This window comes from Leptonychotes weddellii, chromosome 4 (assembly GCF_054177405.1).
Source record: "Leptonychotes weddellii isolate Sample4059 chromosome 4, ASM5417740v2, whole genome shotgun sequence".
Lineage (NCBI taxonomy): Eukaryota > Metazoa > Chordata > Mammalia > Carnivora > Phocidae > Leptonychotes > Leptonychotes weddellii.
In genome coordinates this window covers 2,968,069-2,988,930 of record NC_138372.1, presented here as the reverse complement: position 1 = coordinate 2,988,930, position 20,862 = coordinate 2,968,069, and positions in this window count along the sequence as shown.

The following is a 20,862-nucleotide window of genomic DNA, read 5'->3' as shown; positions in this document are numbered from 1 at the left end:
AGATGCGCCCTGGCCCATTATCTGAGCGATTCCAATGGCCCAGTGGCCCAGTACCTCAACCTCCCCTCATGGTCCTCACAGCCCCACCTGGGGGTTCAACTGGACCCTGTCCTAATTTGTTACAGCTTGCAATGGGAATCCAGCTGCTGGGCTGGAACCGAAGCCACTCGGAGCCCAGCTGATGCCACATGCATTCTGTAGGCTGAGTGATCTTGTCTTCCAACATAAATACGGTTCCCCACGAGGGCCCTAACTGCTCTGGAGAGGGCCCGCCGGCCAGCCAGCCACAACCACCCCACTCCACTTTGTAAGCGGTGCAGGTTTCTCCAACTCCAGCCCCTCCAAAGTATTTATTCTGCTCAGAGAGCTGCTCTCCCCCCGGGGCCTCCTGGGCTATTTCTCACTTCCTCCACACACATGCCCCGAAACAGGAGCCTCCAGCCCCCCGAGGCCCCCTCTGCCTCCTTCTCCCACCCGTTCTCTTTGTTTCTCTCCTACACGTCTGACATAATAGAAAACAGAACCACATATTCAAAAGGCATTTTTCAATTTAATCAGGTTTGGGGGAAACATGTCTAATAAGCCTCTTGGCCCAGCTGGTGAGATGTGTGACATTTACTAGGGCCGCAGCAAATCTTGTCCAACAGCCCCATTTAAAATGCCACTCCAGATTCCCCCATCTCTGAGTCTTCAAAAGCACTTGTCCTACAAAGTGTTATCATTACCGAAAATATTAAGCAGAATCTTCATCCACTCTGAGTTGCTGTGTAATTTTGCTGGAATACAAATCACCACTTCTCAAGGAGAGCAGACAGATCTCTCCTTTTGAGGTCTACTAGCTGGAGGAGGACTTGGACCCGGGGCTGGCCCGGCCCGCCCTCCTGGGGCCTGACCACGCTTCCACTCACAGGTGTTCCTGTGGGTCTCCTGCACAGTGCCTGGGACCCTGCAGCAGCTCATGTCTGCGTCCAGGGCCCAAGCAGTGAGGAGAGCTTGGTTCCCGAGGGCAGGGGCTTGGTGCCACTCCCTGGCCATGCCCCGGCCACCTGCCTTTGCAGTGGTGGTCGGCCTCCAGGGACAGAGGTGAACAAGCTTGCATCGTTTGCCAGCTGTTCCAAGCGGGCCTGGGTGTGAGTCAGCTAGAGGCAAAGCAAAGTCCTCGTGAACGGTTTGAGCATGGAGAGCGGCACTCGTGGGATGCGCCCTCTGCTATCCCGGTGCTTGGTGCTTGCGTATCATTCGCTTCTACCCTCTGCACGCTCGCCCACTCAGTGGTAAGGGTGAGTCTTTCCTAATCCCCACCACCATCCGCTCTAATCAAGCAACATCCATCCGCACGGGCTGTGTGCCGGAAACCCGCCTGTTACCCAGGCGGTGTTAGAGAGAGTCAGCTGAGGGAGCCTTACACTCAAACCCAGGTGTCAGGAGCTCCAGGGCCAAGGTAACTCTGCCTTGCTGCTCTTCTTCTGTGTGAGAGGGGGGCTGGATGTCTCGCCGCTGGGAAGGTCAAAGAAGGGGCTCCTGCTATGGGTCCTGGGCTGGATGATTTTGTCCGGCAGCTGATGGGGGGTTATTGAAAGTTCTGAGCAAGGAGTGGTTTCAAAGTGGTGTTCACAGAAAATGGATTTATCTGCTCGTGCTGGATGTAGGGTACGGAATGGCAGTGCAGGGGACAGTCGGTCCTTGTCCGTGGGATCTCGAACACAGGGCTGAAGGCGGGAACGCAGACAGTAGAGAAAGCGCAGAGATGTGAACCATGAATGACGAGGCTTGAGGTTTAGCCACGGGGGACGGGGGAGAGGAGGCAGACACCCCAGAGGGCGCCAGGCATTCCATGGGTGTGTGCATGGGGGCCTGGCAGAGACGAAGATGGCCAGCGTGCGGGAGAGGGGCTGCTGTCTGGTGAGCTGGGCTTGATTAAGCCATTTTGCCCTTGAGTTGACTGGATGTGTCCTTGAAGTTTAGCCTCCAAGCTGAAAGGGATAGAGCAGCTCCTACTCTTCCTCTCTTCTGCAAGGTTGTCAGGCCTGATGAATGAGAGCAAAGATATCCTCTTCTTTGCCCCATGCACGGAAGGACGTCTGCGCCTCAGGTGAAGGGCTAGGGATGCAGCAGAGGTGGGGAGATGTGTGTGTGTGTGAGTGTGCACCTGCACACTCACACTACCCAGGACCTCAGGGTTTCTTTGGACCAAATTTAGATTCTTCGCTCAGATTACATTCAGATGAACTTGGCCATATGGAAATGCTGATTACATGTACAAATTTTGCCTCGGGAGAAGACTGTGTTTGTGTGTGTGAGCATGTGTCTGCGTGAGTGTGTGTGTGAGTGTGAGAGAGAGAGCGACAGAGAGGAGGTATATATAGAATGACGTAGGGACACATGTCTTTGTGGGCAAACAGATGGCCTTGAGTGAGGGAGCTGAAGGCAGGAGACCGTCCCTGCTGCAGCTGCTTCCCCCAGCATGCGCCTCTGAAAGACACTTGAGCAAATTCCGTCTGATTGCGCTCCCTCTAGCACTTCTCACCCAGATGAAATAAGTGTGGAACAGACTCTTCTGCCTAATGAGAATTTAAATTTTCAACTTTGTCAGAGACGTGAGCCTGCAGACTCGGCGTGATGCACATTTCGAAGCGCGCAGCTAGGAGCAGCGGAGACCCAGGGCTCGCTTTCCCTTGGCTCCTGGGTCCCCACACAAGACCCAAGCCATGCACAACTCACCAGGATGGTGGTAACCGGAACAATGAAAGCCCTCCGGCTCAGAGTCCAGCCGGGCGCGCTGCGCCCAAGAGCGCACACTGAGTTTACTGAGTGTCTTCTGTGCGCAACAGGACAGATGCGAAGGGAGTCACATCCGTGGAGGGGCATGAGCCCCTGTTGTCTTGAGTCCCCGGACGGCACAGAGCCTGCAGGCTTGAACTGCGTGACCTTGAGCAGACCCCTTCCCCCCATCCCCCCACTCCCCCACCCCCCGCTAAACCTCCATGGTCACATCTGTCAAATGAGAATGACAGTCACACCTGTCCCTGGGGAACCCGTGGGGATTCAACGAGTGACATGCGGAAGACACCCCGCCCGCACCGAGGCACAGCCCACACCCGGCCTCCACCAGCCGGGACCGAAGGAGCACGCTCCCATGCCTGAGATAAAGACAGGGCTTGCAGAGCATGGGCATTTCCCATTTGCTGAAATGACTTTCCAGAAGCATTCATAAGCAATTTCAAAGTACTTCTCCACATCTTTGTTCCAAGTTCTCTTATTTTTATGTTTTATTAGTTCAAGCTTCCTGAAAGCAGTGTGAGAAGGAGCTGTGGGAGTCTCAGACAACGCGCTGCCCTCCACGTTTACAGGACAAGTGCTGTGAGCGCCCAGAGGGGTTGAGTGTGTGGGTGGGCACCCAGAAGGATGGAGGACTGAGCTGCAGGGCCTGGAAAGGCATCCTCCCGAGCGGAGCCGCACCTGCCTCTCTGGTTTACGGATCGAAACAGTTTCTGTCTGTTCCCCCAGTGTCTTCTCTTTCCCAGCCCTGCCTCTTTGGAGTCCCCTCCAACTCTGCACGCTCTCTGGGTGCAGAAGCGCAGATCGCGGGGTGGTCTCAGCTTGGTTTTCCTCCTATTCCAGGACTTTACCCCAGAGCAAGGCCCTGTGTCCTGCTGCTTGTACCAGGACCACAAACAGTGACAACCTCCGACACGTACAGAGCTCTCCTTCTTGGCCCGGGTGTGCTGCGGGGGATTTGGAGCATCACTGTGCCGAACCCCCACGTGATCAAGCACAGCAGAGTCCCTCCGACTCATGTTGGAGAGGAGGGGGCGCACAGAGTCGGGGGTCGCCTGCCCAGCTGCATGGCCAGGGCGAGGCAGAGCCCCCGTGCCCCGCTGTAGCCCCTCACGGGGTCCCCTCCTGAGCCAGTGGGGCTGCGTGGAGGGCTTCTGGATTGCAGAGCTCAGACGAAACTTGGGCTCATTTGGTTTTACATAGAATGAAGGCGCAAGAGAAAAACTTACCCCTTGGGGGATGGGGGAAGTTGGTGGTCGTCCCAGGGCTTCTTGCCACCCCCTGATTGTACTGCCCTGTTTCCAAACCACCTGGGTATACCAGGTACTTTGTGACATGTTTGCTGCTAACTTCACCTCCTCTCCAGACCCCTAGACGTCGTTTCTGAATGTGCTACCTCTGTTCAGATCATCCTCGCGGTCACGTAAAACTACCCGTCTTTACGACATCAGTGTTTCGGGACCAACCCAAGCACCCTCCTTAGGTTGGAGGTTTGTTCTTGTGAAACACACTCCTGGAAATCCTGTGGCTGGTGTGTTCAGCTGGTGTGTTCAGCCCTGAGGGACTCAACCTCATGAGCACGTCTTGGGCTTTGACTCTGAGTCAATCAGTGTGCAATCAGCACCACAGGGCTCTGGTGTGACCCTCTGCACCCAATAATGGGCAGCTGCCAACATTTCCCAGGGATCAGAGTGCACACGGGAGCCGTAGCCTGGTTATGTAAAAACCGTGGCCCTGAGGTTACAGTGCTTTGGACTCTAGCACTCCTCCCATGGGCTTGAAGCCACCCTACCGAAGGACTTCTGGAACGAGGCCCTCACTGGCTCTCATATCCCATATGATTATGAGGGTGGTTTGTTCTCTGGCTTTCCAACCTTTCTGAATATATACAGTACATATTCCTTCTAAATGTTTGTTATGAAATAATTTTTGACTTACAGAAAAGTTGCAAAAGTATACAGAGCATTGACTCAGACCCTTCACCCCACGGCCCTGTATGTTAATGCCTTATGTAACCGAGGTACCATTACCCAAACCAGGAAGTTATCATTGATACGACACTAGTAGGTCCACTCCAAACCTTGGTTGATTTGCCCCCAGTTTGTCCACTCATGTCCTTTTTTGTTTCCAGGACCCCCTGTTGCATTTGATTGTGAAGGAGTATGTTGAATGGGTTCCACCTAATGGTAGTCACGTGATTATCATCCGTTGATCTGAGATTTCTGCACATGGGTCCGTGGACACCTGCTTGCATGACCGCTTGGTAGGTGTCCTGATCCCAGAATTTTAAAGGGAGAGGCTTAGTTTAATACTCGAAAAAGATTAACCTTTAGATTCTTGAACTCCCTGAAATTTTTGGGAAGATACTTTTCCTTTGGAAGCATTTTTCTGCTCAGTTTTTGACACATCTGCTATTTTCCAAAACAAATAACCTTGAGGGGCACCTGGGTGGCTCAGTGGGTTAGGCGTCTGCCTTCAGCTCAGGTCATGATCCCAGTGTCCTAGGATCGAGCCCCGTGTTGGGCTCCCTGATCAGTGGGGAGTCTGCTTCTCCCTCTCCCTCTGCTCCTCCCCCTGCTTGAGCTCTCTCTCTCCCTCTCTCTCAAATAAGTAAATAAATAAAATCTTTAAAAAAAAACCACACCAAATAACCTTGAGCCTTCTTCCCTGCTTTCCCGATGGTGAAACATGACAGTGGGTCCTTTATGATACATCAGTAAGTGGTAGTTCTCTGCATAAATACAGCCTTCCCTCCACGGTGACCAAATCTTACTCTGTCAGAGGAGTGCTTATGTTCTGTTGCAAGAAAGACAGTGAAAGGGTAACAGCAGAGGGGCTGACAGCAATGTCCTTTGACTTATTTTAAAGAATAAAAATAAAATATAGAGAGATATGCATTTTTTTTCTTAAAGAAAATGAATTATTCTCTGAAAGTTAGTCAATCTCTTAGGGGCACAGTGTGGAAAATTAGATTTTAATGGCTTTGAAATTGAGGTTCCATGGGTCAATAGTACTGGACACTTGAAGTAAAATGACAGATCTATTAGAAGAAAAGCAAACGTTCTGTTGCTCATCAGAAAAGCAGTTGGAGGACAGCAAGCAATAGCTTGGAACTCTTCTTGCGTACAGAAGGCATCTGAAGAGTACCATTTCTGCTTGGTGTTTTGAAATCCTTTGGAGAGGATCACTCATGGATGTCTTGACTCTTCCTTGAGTCAGAGAGTTTCCTGGTTTCTGGACTGTTTGCAAAAATCGGCTGAAGGCAGTTTGGCAAGATGGGCATTTCATATGCATTCAATCCTAAGGTGGCATAGAACGGACTCTGTTATTTCTCAGCTGACTTTCCACAATCAATCCTGGTTTGCATTTGTTTGGCTGACTTATCCCAATCTGATGCACTTAGCTTTTACACTTCTGGTGGGTTTATGAGGTTGGCAAAGCTGCCATGTGCAAAAGCCAAGTCTGATTTTTGTCTTACATTACTGACTCAGAATCTTATTTCCTAACATTTTACAGAAATGAAGGCACAAACCATATATGAATGCATCAAATCAGTAATTAAGTCATGCACTTCTCTGTCTCTTCAACAATACTTATTCTGCATACACCAAGTGCCAGGCGCTGTCCTAGGTGATTGGGACACAAATGTGGGCCTTGTGTTCCTAGGACCAATGGTCTAGAACGAGAGAAGACAGGCAGAAGTAAAAATGCACACAACTACTTATTTAATAACAGGTGGGATACAGGCTGTAAGGGAAGCAGGGTATGTAATCGAACTGTTGGATCAGCTGAGGAAGACTGGAAGTTCGCCAGGAGGAGGACCTCCCAGCAGACAGCTCAGGCGTAGGCCTTTCGGTCACCTTGACTACACCCCTGAACGAAGAAGGCATTCTCTTATGTTCTAGAGAAGCACAGTGAAGAGTGGAGAAGCAACTGGCTGGTCCCTGGTCACACAGCCGGTGGCGGGCAGGGTGGGCAGACTTCCCATCTGGTGCAGGGAAGGCAGAGGATGAGATAAATGCCCAGGACACTCTAAAGCAAAGCAGAACATGTCAGGCGATTTGAGAGCAGGTGATTTTGGAAGAAAGCCCAGGTGTGGGGTGCAGGGAGCTCTCAACCCGCAAGACGGTTCTCTAGCTTTGCTTGAGGATTTTTAGTGTTTGGGGCCTGTCCGGTGCAAGATTTTACGTATGACTTGGGAGCTCTTTGGAGAGCTCATTTCCAGATGACAGGAGCTATGGTGGGAAAGGGGGCAGGCTGATCGATTTAGTGACAGAGTCAAGATCTCAAATACTCTCCCTGGATCATGTGCCCCACAAGCAGGGCGTTCCCACACATATCCCCTGCTCCATCATTAGCGCTTGGAAGAATGCCCTGCAGCCTGATGTCTGTGGAATGAGGAAGGGTAGGGAGAGGGGAGAGGAGGGAGGGAGGAGGGAAGGGAGGAGGGAAAGAGGGAATCTTTGCTAAATGGAATTAATAGAAAAATACGAAATATTTGACTGCCGTCAGTAAAATCCTGTCTCAGCTCCACAATGTTAACACATGTGGTGACGTCTGGAAGATTGGGTGTACTGGTATCCAAGGTAAAGATGCACAGTCTCCCAAACGAAGCAGAAGTATTTGCCACTGCTGCCCAGCTCAGAATGGGCCCCACGCCAGGAGCCACGTTTTAAGGAATGTTGAAAAGCAAGAGCATTGCCAAAAGAGAAATTAGACAGCTTTAGAAATATGATATCTTGGGGAGAAGATGGGGTGAGAATGGGGGCAAATCCCCAGCAGCAAAACAACAACCTTTGATGAGTTAGTGGATCACAAGGTTTCCCCCCGAATGTGTGCTCACCCTCCCTCCGTCTCTCACACACACGCCCAGGGCACCCCACAGTGGGGTGAGTTTGAGAGGCGAAGGAAGGCTCCTTTAGATAGAGTGATGGAAGAGATGGAGTGTGTGACAGAAGCTTGACTTCCCCTCCAAATCTCTCCGTGTATTTCAGGTCAGCTGCAGCGATGGGTGCTCGGGCCCTCAGTGTGGCGGCGTGCACAGTCCAAGCTCCTCAGCCCCAAGCTGGGCTGCTTTCTTGACATTTGTCATTTACTCCTGGGGGATGAGACCCCACCTTCCCTGCCCCCACTCAGGACCTCCCTTGGCCTCTGCGCTTTGCTCCTGCTGTTCTGTCCGGAATGCCCTTCCTGGTTCTACTTTTAAACACTTTTCGCATCTTTAAACCCAGCTGGATGCCCCCAGTCCTGTACAACCCTCCGCACCAGTCATCCCCAGCTCAGTGGGTGTCTCCTTCCTTGGAGGAGCACCCTGCACTTTGGAATTGAATCTCTGGAAAGAATACCTGAAGTCCAGCTCCAAGCCCGTGGAATTGGGGTCCTGAGTGGTGGTGGGGGGCAGGGACACCCAGCAGGCCAAGGTGAGGAGCCTGGGCAGGAAGTGAGGTGGGCCAGTTCATGTTTGGAAAAATAGAAATAAAACAGCTCTTTAGCTGTGTGGGAGCTGACAGGGAGGGGGGCGACGTGAGGGCAGAGCGAGCAGGAAGTCAGGCTGCACACCCAGCTGGAGGGACGGCGTCTCGGATGTGGGGTCTCAGATACCATCTGGACGGAGAAAACCCAGCTAGATCCGGGTCCGCTTGGTCAGCCTCCTGCCTGGCTCGTCTGTGGATGGCGGTGCTGGGCATCGGGCTATTCTGCGTAGGTTCTTAATAAATGCTGGGATAAATGGAGGTGGCTTGAAGATTCTGCAAACGACCCAAATGTTATTGCAAGTTACATGCCCCTTGGGTTTTTATTTCAATGGGTCTTCCCATGAATAAAATCAGGAACGGAAGAGTAGGGAGCTTCCCAGGCTTTTCGTGTTTCCTTAACCACGCCACTGATTGCTACACATAAATATGTCATGGCCTCTTCAAAAATATTTTCAAACAGACATAAAGCACATCTACAGAAACGTTACATTCCCTCCCCGCCTCCCCCGGAAGTTTCCTTCTGTTGGAAAACTTCCACAGTTTCTGCGGCCCCTTCTATGAATTAGCTTTTTAAAATGACGGAGATCTTCCCAGTCCCCGCCCCCCAGATTCTAATCATGGGTCCACTCCCCTCCCTGCCTCTGTGAATCTAGTCTAAGGGCCTCAGGTTGGAAATCTGTGGCGAGGGGCGGTTTGTCCTAGATCTCACAACCGCCTGGGGCGGGTTTTGGGAGGCAAGCCGCTCTGTCTCCTCTCAAGGGCAGGGACCATCCCTCCACGCCCTCTGACCCCTCTCCATCTAAGACAGGCTTGCTTCTCAAACTGAAAATTACTGTTCCCAGGACTCGTGGATCCTGCTAAGCTGTAGAACCTCTGTGTCTGTTTAACTAACACATACTATTTTCCTAAACCCAAGATGTTAACCAGGTGCCCTGACTTAGCTTCCAGAGGAGATGCTGATTGTGAATGAATTACCTGGGCGGTTCAGTGAGGGCTGCCGCCCCGTCCCTGGGAGGCACGATTTCCGGGACAAGGTGGCAGTTAGAGAAGAGCCCCCTCTGACCTCCCTCCTGCTATTTCTTTTGCTAATTAAAACACAGCCAATACCAATTAAAACACCACAAGAGCTATTATTGCTTTTTTGTTTATCCACGGACCAGGGATAATGCAGGGAAATGGAGTGGAAACTCCCCGAGTACTAGCTTGGTCATTGGTTCTCGGGAACAAGTGCTCTGTGCTTCCCAGAGAGGGGCCAGCATTGTCCTGCAGGGTGCAGCTTCCCGGGCCAAGTGGCTTTGCCTCACGGGCCAAGTGTTGCTCAGCCCAGCCAGGAGCCACTGCCCGAGATGGCAGATCTACAGGCTCTGAGAACTCTGCCTTCCAAGCACCTGCGCCGAGGGATGCAGAACCGGTCCCTCACCCCCACCCACTGTGCAGGCCAAGTGAGAGAAGCCAATAGAGGGCCCAGTGACTATGTGGGTCACTCAGCACAGCCCCCAAAGCCTCCCCTTTCGAAGCTAGTAGAAAGGGACCAGAAGCTTACCAGTTACCTCCCAGCTTCCCAAATGCCCCATGTCCTCAGTGGAGCCCTTCTTCCTCCTTTGGAGCAAAGGGGGAGCGTTGGAGATTCTGCATTTGTTCTGTGCAGTTCTGGGAGAAGCAGAATGACGAACGGCCAGAGACATAAGCTCAGCAGTGAAGGGAGCCTGGGTGTAGATCACTGGCTAGCCATGTACCAGGGCCTTCTCACCTCATCTTGAAGAGGGAGAAGAATTGACCTCTCCCTCGAAAGAGTTACTGCAAGGATTAACACCATTAACGTGTGAAAATGCTTTGCCCAGCATATGGTGTAGAGGAGTGCTCAAAACTGTCAGCCAGCATCATTATTCTCCTACGGCCAGACAGACACCAGCCCCCTGGGAGGACTCGGGGTTTATGAATGCAGTGCATGAACAATGCAGTTACCCTGTGGCCAGAAACCTTTCTTCACTAGAAGCACCTGGGGTGGTTTTAAAACTCCTAATTCCTGGGCCGTGCTCCGACTGCACCCGATGTGCTGCCCAAATTCGGAAGGACTGATTTAGTCAATGTGCTGTCCTTCACCTTTGCTCCATGAAGCCAGCAGAGTCTGGAGGACATTGATGGAGCCCTGTGACAGACTGAATGCTTGTGTCCTCCCCAGTTCATGTATTGAAGCCCTAACCTTCAACATAATAGTATTTGGAGGCGGGGCCTTTGGAGGTGGTTGGTGTTAGATGAGGTCATGAGGGTGGAGCCCTATGATGGGATTAGTGCCCTTGGGAGAATAGGAAGAGATACCAGAGCTTGGTGTCTCCACCATGTGAGGACCCAGTGAGACAGGGACCATCTCCAAGCCAGAGAGAAAAAGTTTCTCACCAGACACTGAATGTTGGCATGTTAATCTGGGGCTTCCAGCCTCCAGAACTCTGAGAAGTCAATGTCTGTTGTTTAAACCACCCAGTCTGTGGTACTTTGTCATGTAGCCTAAGCTGACTAAGACAAGCACAGGGTGAAGGTCATGGGACCACTAGCATTTCATGTAAGAATCCTCTGGAAGCTGGCAGGTGGGGTCTGCCTTGGAATGTCCTGCCACATCCAGAACATCCTCCCCTGCAGATGGGCTTCAGCCACGTAAGTGGTCTCTTCAGAGCCCAGCAGTGTGTCCAGGGCCCAGCTGCAGACCACAGAGAGCATCTCTGATGCCCCATGAGGCCTCTGCCATGGCCAGAGTTAGAGAGTGGAAGCTGATGGACAGGCAGAGAGCATGATCACCATGGTTTGTGCTTCAGAAAAGAAGGGCCAACACCATTTGTGTAAATCCTGCTTTGGGGAAATAACATTAAAAGACAAACTCTTTCAATAGGGGTAAGAGACAATAAACACTCATGACTCAGGGTGAGTCTGCCAGGTACAAAGCCCTGCAGCTGGTATAAGGGTTCAAGGAGATATAAAGGGCAGGTGAACCCCAGACATTCATAAACACCTCCTGCCGGATGTCTTCCATAAGCTGAACAGAGTCCCTACAGATCAGGGAGAAATGGTGTGTGTGTTTGGGTAAGTGTTAAAAGCCTGTGGTTGGAAAAGCAGCAGGTACAGGTAGAGAAGCTCTTCTGTGAAACTTTGTGACCTTGAGCAAGTGACCGCCTTTATCTGGAAGCTCTGTCGTGAGCAAGCAGACTCGGTGAGATGTTGGTCCCAACATCAGTTAGACACACTAGGGAGATTTCAAAAGGCAGCAAAGCTTTCGATGAATTAATGCAAATACAGATTGCAGATTTATGAGAATCCCCCAACTGGATATAGAAGGATTTCTTTTTTATAGGAAAAAGAGAGGTAATAAAATTAGAGAAACATAGTTAAGGTCCAGGACCTCAAGCAGATTTCATTATGTATCCTGTTACCTGGTGGTGACTACCTGGATTGTGGTGCTGGGGAAGACCGTGGGGCCTAATCCTTGACCTGTGGGAAACAGAGCTGGGATCAGTCAGGGACATCTGTCATTGGGAGATGCTAGCCCAGAAGAGGGTGATTTGCCATACCCAACCCATGGGTCTGGGCTGGATTTTTGTAAAGAAAAAAAAAAATCCTCTATATTTTTGCTTAGAAACATACTCTGACCACTAGGCCAGAGGTCACGATCACTTCTAAGAAGGCTGCCATCTTCCAGGATGCTCAATCTGCAAATCCAACCTGTAAAGTCGTGGTCAGCATGGTCAACATGAGTAAGCAGATGTAGCCAAGGAGACACACGCAGACTGATTCTAGGTTTGGCCAGATGTGCCGGGCAACGAAGATACATTGCAATCTGTGTGAGAGCCACAAGTGTCCCAGTGATTTACTTGGCGTAAGACAAAACAGAAGAAAAAAACTCCTATGGACTTTCCAATCTGCTTACCCATGTTTCATGTCCTGGAAGCAAGAAGCTCTTCAGCACTAAAGACGAAGCTGGCTTTCTAATAACCGTGGTGAATCAACGTCCTCTTACTCTTCCTAATTTTATACCAAGGTGATTACCAAGTATCAGTGGTTTAAATATTTATAGAAATGTAGAGAAGCTGCTAATGGCTGAATCAGCTCCAAACGACAGGTGATGACAACAGATTTAATGAATGCAGATTCCACCAAACACACACAATGAAGAACATGCGGAGACAGGGACCTGCCGTTGAATACACAAAGCTGAAACTCAAATGAGCCGCGCAGTGGCTTGGCTTCCATTGGAGAGACACAGGTTGGCCAAGAGGTGGATGTCTTGCCTGACTGTTGGAAATCATGCCCAGTGACAGATGACCTTGAAACTGATGCCCATCAGGAAAGAGGAGAGTCAAGAAGATGAATGCCTTCAACTCTCTGACCATAGAAATAATCACTCCTATCACCGAGCTCAAAAAGTGGTGCTGGTTCCCATTGCATTAAATGCTATTCCCCAATCCCAAGGCACACTGAACAACTTTCCTCCCGTCTTGCAGATGAGGAAAGTCATGCTGAACGGGGGACTGCCCAAGCCCAGAGTCACATAGCGTGTGACCTGGGGTGTCAGACAGAGGTGAGCCCAGCATGCTCTGACTCATTGTTTCCTACCAGACTCTGTGCTGCTTGCAGAACACAGTAAACGAGCTCCCAGGTGGCATTTGTCTTACATCCCCAGCATCATCCATGCTGAGCTCTCTTCTTCCAGAGAAACTCCTCAGATCCAAGTTCCTACAACCTACACCCATCCTCGTGCCCAGAGAGCAGCGTCCTGCAGAGACCCCAGCTTGCTCATCCTGTCCCATATGCTAGGGACAAGTATGTAAGCTCATGGCAGCACAGAAACCCCTTCTTTGAGGAGATTTACACAGAAGCCTGATGTGTAGGAGACAGGAGGTGGGCTTGGGCTGGAGCCCTGATGACCACACTCACCCACTGCCCTTCCAGGGCCACTCAGCACTTCGGGCCACCAAGGGCAATGAGGAGTTGGGGCTAAACCCACTGCCAGGCCTGTGATTCCCAGTCCACACATGCTATTGGGTAGTTCATATTGTACTTAGATCAATTCTATCTAAATGAATGCCTTTGAAAAAGAAATTATATTTCAATCTTAAATAGAATTAAATAAAATGACCTATAAAAGTAAAAACAGAAAAAAAAGGAAAAATGTATTGTGTTCTAGGTTCTTCTGACTGCCAACTCTCTGTTCAGATGGGACATACAGGTTGTTAAACCAAACCAGCACCAGGCTGAACGCCCTGCTTGGTGTCATCAGGATGGTTGAGAGGGAAGGAGGGAGTGGCTCTGTGTTCTCCAAAACTCCGGGTGCTTCCCCATCTACTGTCTCTAAAACATCGCCCTGGGTAGAGTCCCGTGTTTTGGGAAACAAACTGTCAACAAGCAGTAAAACTGCTGACATGGGGGAATGACGGAAAAACCCGGGCCTTCTGATATTCATGGCATAACCTGGCAACAGAAGTCAATTCTGTCCATAAAGCCAGAGTGGTAAGGGGTCATTTGGCCCACCCTATTCTGCTCAAACTCTCCTAGAAGCATTCCTCTTCCTGCCACCTGTGTTTCCTGAGAATGGATTACAGCAGGTCTCCACGTGATGGAAGACACACTGCTGCAGGTCACGGACTTTCCGGGTTTTAGAAGTCACCTGCTTCATCAACCATATAACGTTTGAGCTCTTCTCCCGTGTTCTTGGCAGCAGGAGAAGGTCTGGGGTCATTGAGCAGAAGTAAAAATCCTCACCCCAGGCAAATCCATTGCAGTATAGGGGTCTCATCAGGATGGGGCCCTTAAAACCCTCCTGAGCATGGAAGTACTGGAAGCCAGCAGACACCGCCACTCTGGCTTTAGGGCAGCTTCAAAGAGGCCAGGCTGGTTAGCATCCAGAGCAAGCATGGCACTTGCTGCCCTTGCCAACTCAGACCCTTGACCTAATTCAACATCCAATTGTGCCTACACCCAAAAAAACCAAATGTAGATACTTTGCTACCTGTCAGCATCATTAATTTTGTTGTGATTGCTCATTAAAATGGTTTGTTGGCACTGGGCTGCGTTGGCTGTCTTACCCTAATTAAACAGTGGAGCAGGATCAGGGGATAATTTGCTTGTGGGCTAGTTTAAGACATCACTATGATCTATTTCACTCTGGGTGGGTTTGAAGGTACCATTTTGCTTGTAGTCATCATACATGCCTCTCCCTGGAGAGTCTTATGTTTACTTGTTGCTTTGGACTTCTTCCAGGTGAGTTGAGGATATAATCATGTTATTATGACCCTCACTAAAACTATATTCACTGCACAAAAAATGTTGCCTGTGAAGTCTAGGGACAGGAATGAAGAAAAGGCAAAATGTCTTGAAATAATGTGGTAACTTGGCGTCAACTTTTTTTATAAGAGCAGAAACAGTAACAGCTGGCCTTTCTCGGATGTTTATTGTGAAAAGGCACTGTACCAAGTGTTTTAAAGATATTGTCTCATTTCATTCCTGAAAGGTGGGAACCATTATTATTCCTATTTTGTAGGTAAAGAAATAGATCTAGGGAGGATGTCAGGTGCTGCACAAGGACCCAGGGTTAGTGCCTGAGGAAAGTGGAGCCATTACTCAGACTTCAGTGGTCCTCCCAGGGAACAGTGGTCTGTGTCCCTGCATGGGTCATCCTGGGAAGTAAATGGTCAGACAGATTGCAACCTCACTCACCAATGATTAGTAAACTTGAGTATTTGAGGGATATCAGGACAGAGGACTTTACAAAGTAAGGCACCCTTAATCATCCATTACATTCATTCATTCCTACAGTAGATATCTCCTGAGTGCTTATTCTGCTTCAGGCTCTGTGGTAAGTGCTGGGAAACCAGAGGATCCATTCAGACAAATAGTGCCTGTCCTTGGGAGCTCACAGCCCTGAAAGGAGAGGACCCTGAGAGAGAACCATAGTTAGCTCAGATCTAAGCTCTGTATTAGCTCAGATCTAAGTACATGCATGAATGAGTGAGTGTGAGCCCATGTGACTATGTGAATAAGCAAGCTCGTGCATATGTGAGAGGTTTCTGGTCAGGCAAGCTCATCAGTCCTTCACACTGATCTAATGTTATTGGTCCTGAGGTCCTGTCTCTTCCCAATGCCTGGAATCCTCCTTCTGGACTTCAGAGAGGAGAGATCAATGCTTTTATACATTGAATTATGCCAACCATACACATTTTATTAATTTATGGAAATGTCAGATTGCTTTAACTATTATACTGAACTTCTGTCCTCCAATAAATGGCTTAATTTCCTTCCAAGGATAAAGCATTCCAGTATTTTCAGCTGACCAATTCAGCTCAGGGCGCTCTAATGTTTTCTGTCTACTCAGAGGACACATACTTCATCAGGATGACTCTGGGGTAATGACACCAAAGGCCCATTTCTAATGATTGTCACGGTCTTGGCAAAATGCATTCCATATATTAAGGCTGATGCCTCTCACCGAGCTGGGTGCATCCTCTGGGGGAATAAATGACCTTTTCTCTCGAGCTTTCCTCTGGTTGTGACATGGGAAGAAATATTTCCCAGTGCAATACTAGGGTTGAGAACAGCCCCTAATGCAGGGAAGATGGCCCTGGTCCCAACACGTGGAAATATCAAAATAAGGAGGACTATCTGCAGACATGGCCAAAGGCTGTTAGAAATATCAGTAAACCCTCTTGGGGAGCAACAGATCTGCATTTACCTTGGACCTAAGGAAGCTTGAGTTTCAATGCCACATTAGAGCCCTTACATCTAAATTTCCATCTACAGGGTGGAATTCTCTTTCTTAAAGAGTACCCACCCCCAATTTCAATAAGCACAAGACCCCATGACACCTGGATCTGGTCTTGGGGAGATGAATGTCAAGTGGAAATGGAGAGTCCACTGTAGACAGTGTTGGGATTTTATGGGGAGAAGATTGAACAGTGAAAGTGTTATAGGGCAGCAGGACATACTGGGCCCAAATATGCCACTTTGGCATAAGGATTATTTTGAGCTGAAGATAATGGACAAGAAGCAGATATAAGAAAAGTTCCCTGACTTCTCTGTGTTTGCCTAGAAATAGGACATCAATTTGTGAAGACGTCCCCCTCCCCTCTGTACCAGGAAGGAGAGAAGTTAATCACCAGAGACAATGCCAGACCCTGATCAGCACCAGAGTCATCTACACAACAGACCTTACCAACCACCCCTTGTCTTCCACTCCCCCGTGCCCTTGTCTGCCCACCGTTTGCCGCCCTAGAGACTCAAAGCCCTCTTTCTTTGCCTTGTCACTTCTTCACAAATGTGTTGTTCTATTGCTAAGATTTTATATAAGCCTGAGTTCTAATCATTGATTTTGGTTACTCATCATTGAATGCTCCCGTGTGTGTGTGTGTGTGTGTGTGTGTGTGATGCATATGTGTTATTAAGCTTCTGTTTTTCTCTCCTTACTCAGTCTCCTATTAATTAATTTATGGGGCTCCAGCCAGGGAATCCAGGAGGGTGGAGGGGAAAGGCCATTTGCATCCTTACAGCTTCCAGACTTGCAGTCTCTAGGACTCCAAACTTCTCCGGAAGAGGGAAGCAAGCCTGCTCATGACATCATTATGCTCCCTTAACACTCAGTAGCCAATGGATGAAGTCCAGGTCAGTGCTTCTCCACCAGCCTCTGCAATAGAATCACCTGAGAAGATTTTAGGAGTTTCATGCACAGGTTCCATGCTGACCAAGTGAATCGGAATTCCTGGAAGTGGTGATCCCCATGTGTAGCACACACAGTCATGGGGGGTTCCCAACCTTGCCAAATGTTGGAGTGTCCTGGAGTCTTTAAAAATGCAGATGCTTGGGCCACATCCCTGCCCACACCAATCCAAATCCCTGAACTTGGATCCAGGTGCCTTCATACATAGACTTCCCAGACCCTTAGGTGATTCTGAGGAATATCCAAATTGTGAATTATTGGTCTAAGCAAGTTAAATGTGAGGTGGGGTAAGCGGTGTATAAGAGGATGTTTAAAGGTGAAGGTGGGCAGAATAATTCAGGGAGGACTTCCTGAGAGCTGCAGTCAGGCTAGTCTTTAAGGGAATAATGGGCTGTGATGATGTAAGTGAAGGGAGGCTCTTTTTTGTAATAGTCAGGGACGGCTCAAATTAATATAGCAATCAGGATAAAGGTTAATTGGATGAAACTCACAGTTTCATCACTGAACAGAACACACCATTCTTCACTGAATGCTCTGACAGCTCTGCAGACAAGAGGAACACCATGAACACCACCTTGAAACAGTACAGGGCATGGAATGTAAATACTAATGATAGGGGGTGGGTTGTCAGGGGATAATGGGAGAAAGTCTCTATCAAGCCATGGTTTTGACAACTAGATGTAGATATGGATGTATCCTTTTCTATCCAAATAGTGAATAACTAGTGTAGATCCTTTCCCCTGTCCTTGAACAAGAAGCCCCAGGAAGAAGCCCCAGAGACTGTGGAGTTCTCAGCTGTGCAGGCAGGAACTCATCCAGAGTGCAAATCATGAATTTTGTGTTTACCCTCCGAGTGCAACAACCAGTAGGAGATGCCACCTTGACAAGATTTTATTGCCTAGATCTTTAGAATTTTGGGAAATCTTAGGTCTGTGAATGGTGGACCCCTTCTCCAAGCCTACTCAAGGCAGGAGGTGAAGATCAAGAAAGGGTTTCGATCTTGGGCTGTCAAAGAGTTCATTTCCATTGGTGTTATCTTGTCTCTACTGTTACTACCTTCATCATTCATTATTCATCAGTTTTTTTTTTAATAAGACAACTTGAGTATAAAAATCAAGGAGGTAGTCAAAAATATATTTTGATCGAGAACATTTGAAGGAGAGGCTGAGAGTTCTTTTCAGTGACAGGTGCTGATGCGGTTAGGGAGTCTGGGGTTCCTACAGTTTAAGAGGGCATCAGCTAAGGTGAAGAAAAGAGACCTGTAAGATATCCTGATCAAACATTCCTGGGAGGAATTTTTTCCCTGCCCTCATCCTCCTTTCTCCCAGAGAATGTACAAAAACAGTGATGCCTTTAAGAGCAATAAATAAATCAGTGGTGCTAATAAAGACAATAATAAATAGGGCAAGAGATCATTCACCATCTTGTGATGAATCCCAGCTCAGGTTTGATAAAAAGCTGGTGGAAACTGCCATTGTTATAGGAAATTAAGAATGAGCTCATTAGCTGAGCAATTTAAGCCGTTCATATGAAGATTACTACTTCCCAGATTTAGGAGGCAAAGGATCTTGTGTTCTGTCCAGCTCATTTTTCCTGATTCTTATCTGGTCTCGATAAAGAAATTCTGCAAGTGACTTATGGTGTGGGAACGATGACAGGGAATGATTTTCTCAGCACTGGTAAATGAATATGACCTATAAGAAAAATACTTCGGGTTATGTTTACTTGGGGAAATAAATCTCTCCTGTGCCCATCTGTCTTCTCCATCTAGTCAGGGGAGAATTCACTTTCTGGTCTCATTTTCCTCGCGTTTCCACCCACTCCTAACCTCTCTGGCTAGAAGTGAATGAGAAGTACACTCCCAGTCTCTGGCTTCACCCATTTGGACCTGACTCTATCATTTCGGAGAGCAAGCCTGTATTTGCCTGGAGTGTGAACTGTCTCCAGACACCAGCTGTCTCTCAGCCCTGTGGTGGGGGCAGGTGTGGCATCTCTGGGCTCTGAGAAGGCGCTCGCTGTGAGTCCTGTTGGAGTGGGTATCCTCCTTATGGCTCCGGGGGTCTGTCTGCGAGCCTTGCCCCCTGGCATCGCCATCAAGATCCTTACAGAGTAAACCCGACATCCAACCAACAGAGACTCAAGAACGGCTCCTCACTTCCAATGGCCCAAATTTCTCACTAATAAATCAAATGGTGGTTTATTTCTCAAACCCTATTTGGTTTTTCATGCTTTTCTTTGGAAATGGCCTCTGCAGGGCCATGTTGCAGGGGTGAGTGAGACACCCCAGGCTTCTGTGGTTGCAACCTCTCTTCTTATGCAATACTTGAGACTCATGGGCTGTCAATTGGCTCTTCGGTGCAGGCACTGGGCTGGAAGCTTTGGCCTTGTTACCCCACGCTTGTCACTTCTGAGGACACTGAAGGAGAGGACAGTGAAAAAAGCTGCCCAAAGCCACACAGCTGATGAAGAGGGGTTAGAGTGTCAGGTCCTGTTCGGATGCAACCCGAGGCTCCCGTTTTCAGGACTGTGTAAGCCACACCCCTCTGGTCTGGGGGAAGCATGGGCTCCCCTCACCAGTCCTCAAACCTTCAAGCTCTGATAGTCCTTCAAGAAAATCACATTCATTCAAGCCCAAAAGATGTCTTTTTTTTCTCAACTAGATGATTTGGGTGCAGTGTGCATTGGGCTGGTGTGGCTCCCCTTCATGCTGGTGGGCCCGCCTCTGAGCAACCCCTCCCCCCACAACAGCACAACATGGAATGTAGTGCAAGGATCCAGCTCCTGGGACACCCAACTGGGGCGCTTGACCCACATCCTCATGAGCGTGCCCGTGGGCCCCCACGTGGATGAAACAAAGCCATGGACTCTGCGCAGGAGATGCAGACTCCAGGGAACAAGCTGACAAGGCTTGAGTGCTCTAATTGCCCGGTTTTATTCACATGGAGTCTAGAAGAGGAAGATTGCTTCCCATTTGGCCAATTTCCAGAACTTTCTTCCTGCAATGTAGATAGCATTCCCTCTAAAAATTACTCACCTGGGGCTTTCGATGTTTTTGTTTTTTTTTTTTTTTGAGAGGTGGTCTGTGTTAACTGCTCATTCTCCTAGTTTCCCACAGCTCGTCTGTGGGTAAAGTCAGACTTTTCAAAAACATTTTACTTGGAGCCTATCAACACATTTGTAATTTGTGTGCAATGTCCTCATGCAGGCACGGTATAACACTATCTCCTCAACACTGATCAGAACGAAGTATAAGCAATGTTTGAAAATATTTTTATTTCCTCCCCAAGGCAACAGTCAGACATTACCTGTTATGTTAATCCTGTCTCTTTCATCAGGATTTATGTGCCTTCCTTCTGGAAGGTGGCTCCTAGTTTCTCTCTACCAGCATTTTTATGCATTCCTTGATCAGACAAATTCTACGTTACATAAAAATAGTCCTTTTGGGCTTAGCTACCAAAATATTTAGCCCCAAAATTAGTGCTCAATTTCAGAAGCAATCTCATTCTAGAGGCCTGGGATGGATAAATCTTTCTCTGCTTTCTAATTTACAAAACAATAAATTAAAAAAATATATTCCTTTCTTTGTACTTAAAAAAAATACACACTTATGGTAGAATATTTGCAGGATGTAGAAAAGAAGAATGAGAGGAAAAGTAAGCTCCCACCCACGGACACCCACTCCTTCCCAACCCCTCCCCCCACCATCACACAAGCTCCTGGTGCAGAAGAGACACCTGATACACACATGTGGGACATGTCAGTGGATGGGCTCTCTTTCCCACCATCAGTTCTTCTAGCCCTGTCCCTCCACCTCATCCTAACTTTTCCTCTGTCCCTGCTCCTAAGTCAGTGGAAGATGCAGCTTATTACTGGCTAACAGCAACCACTCTGCATGTTCTCTGGCTTCTATTTTCC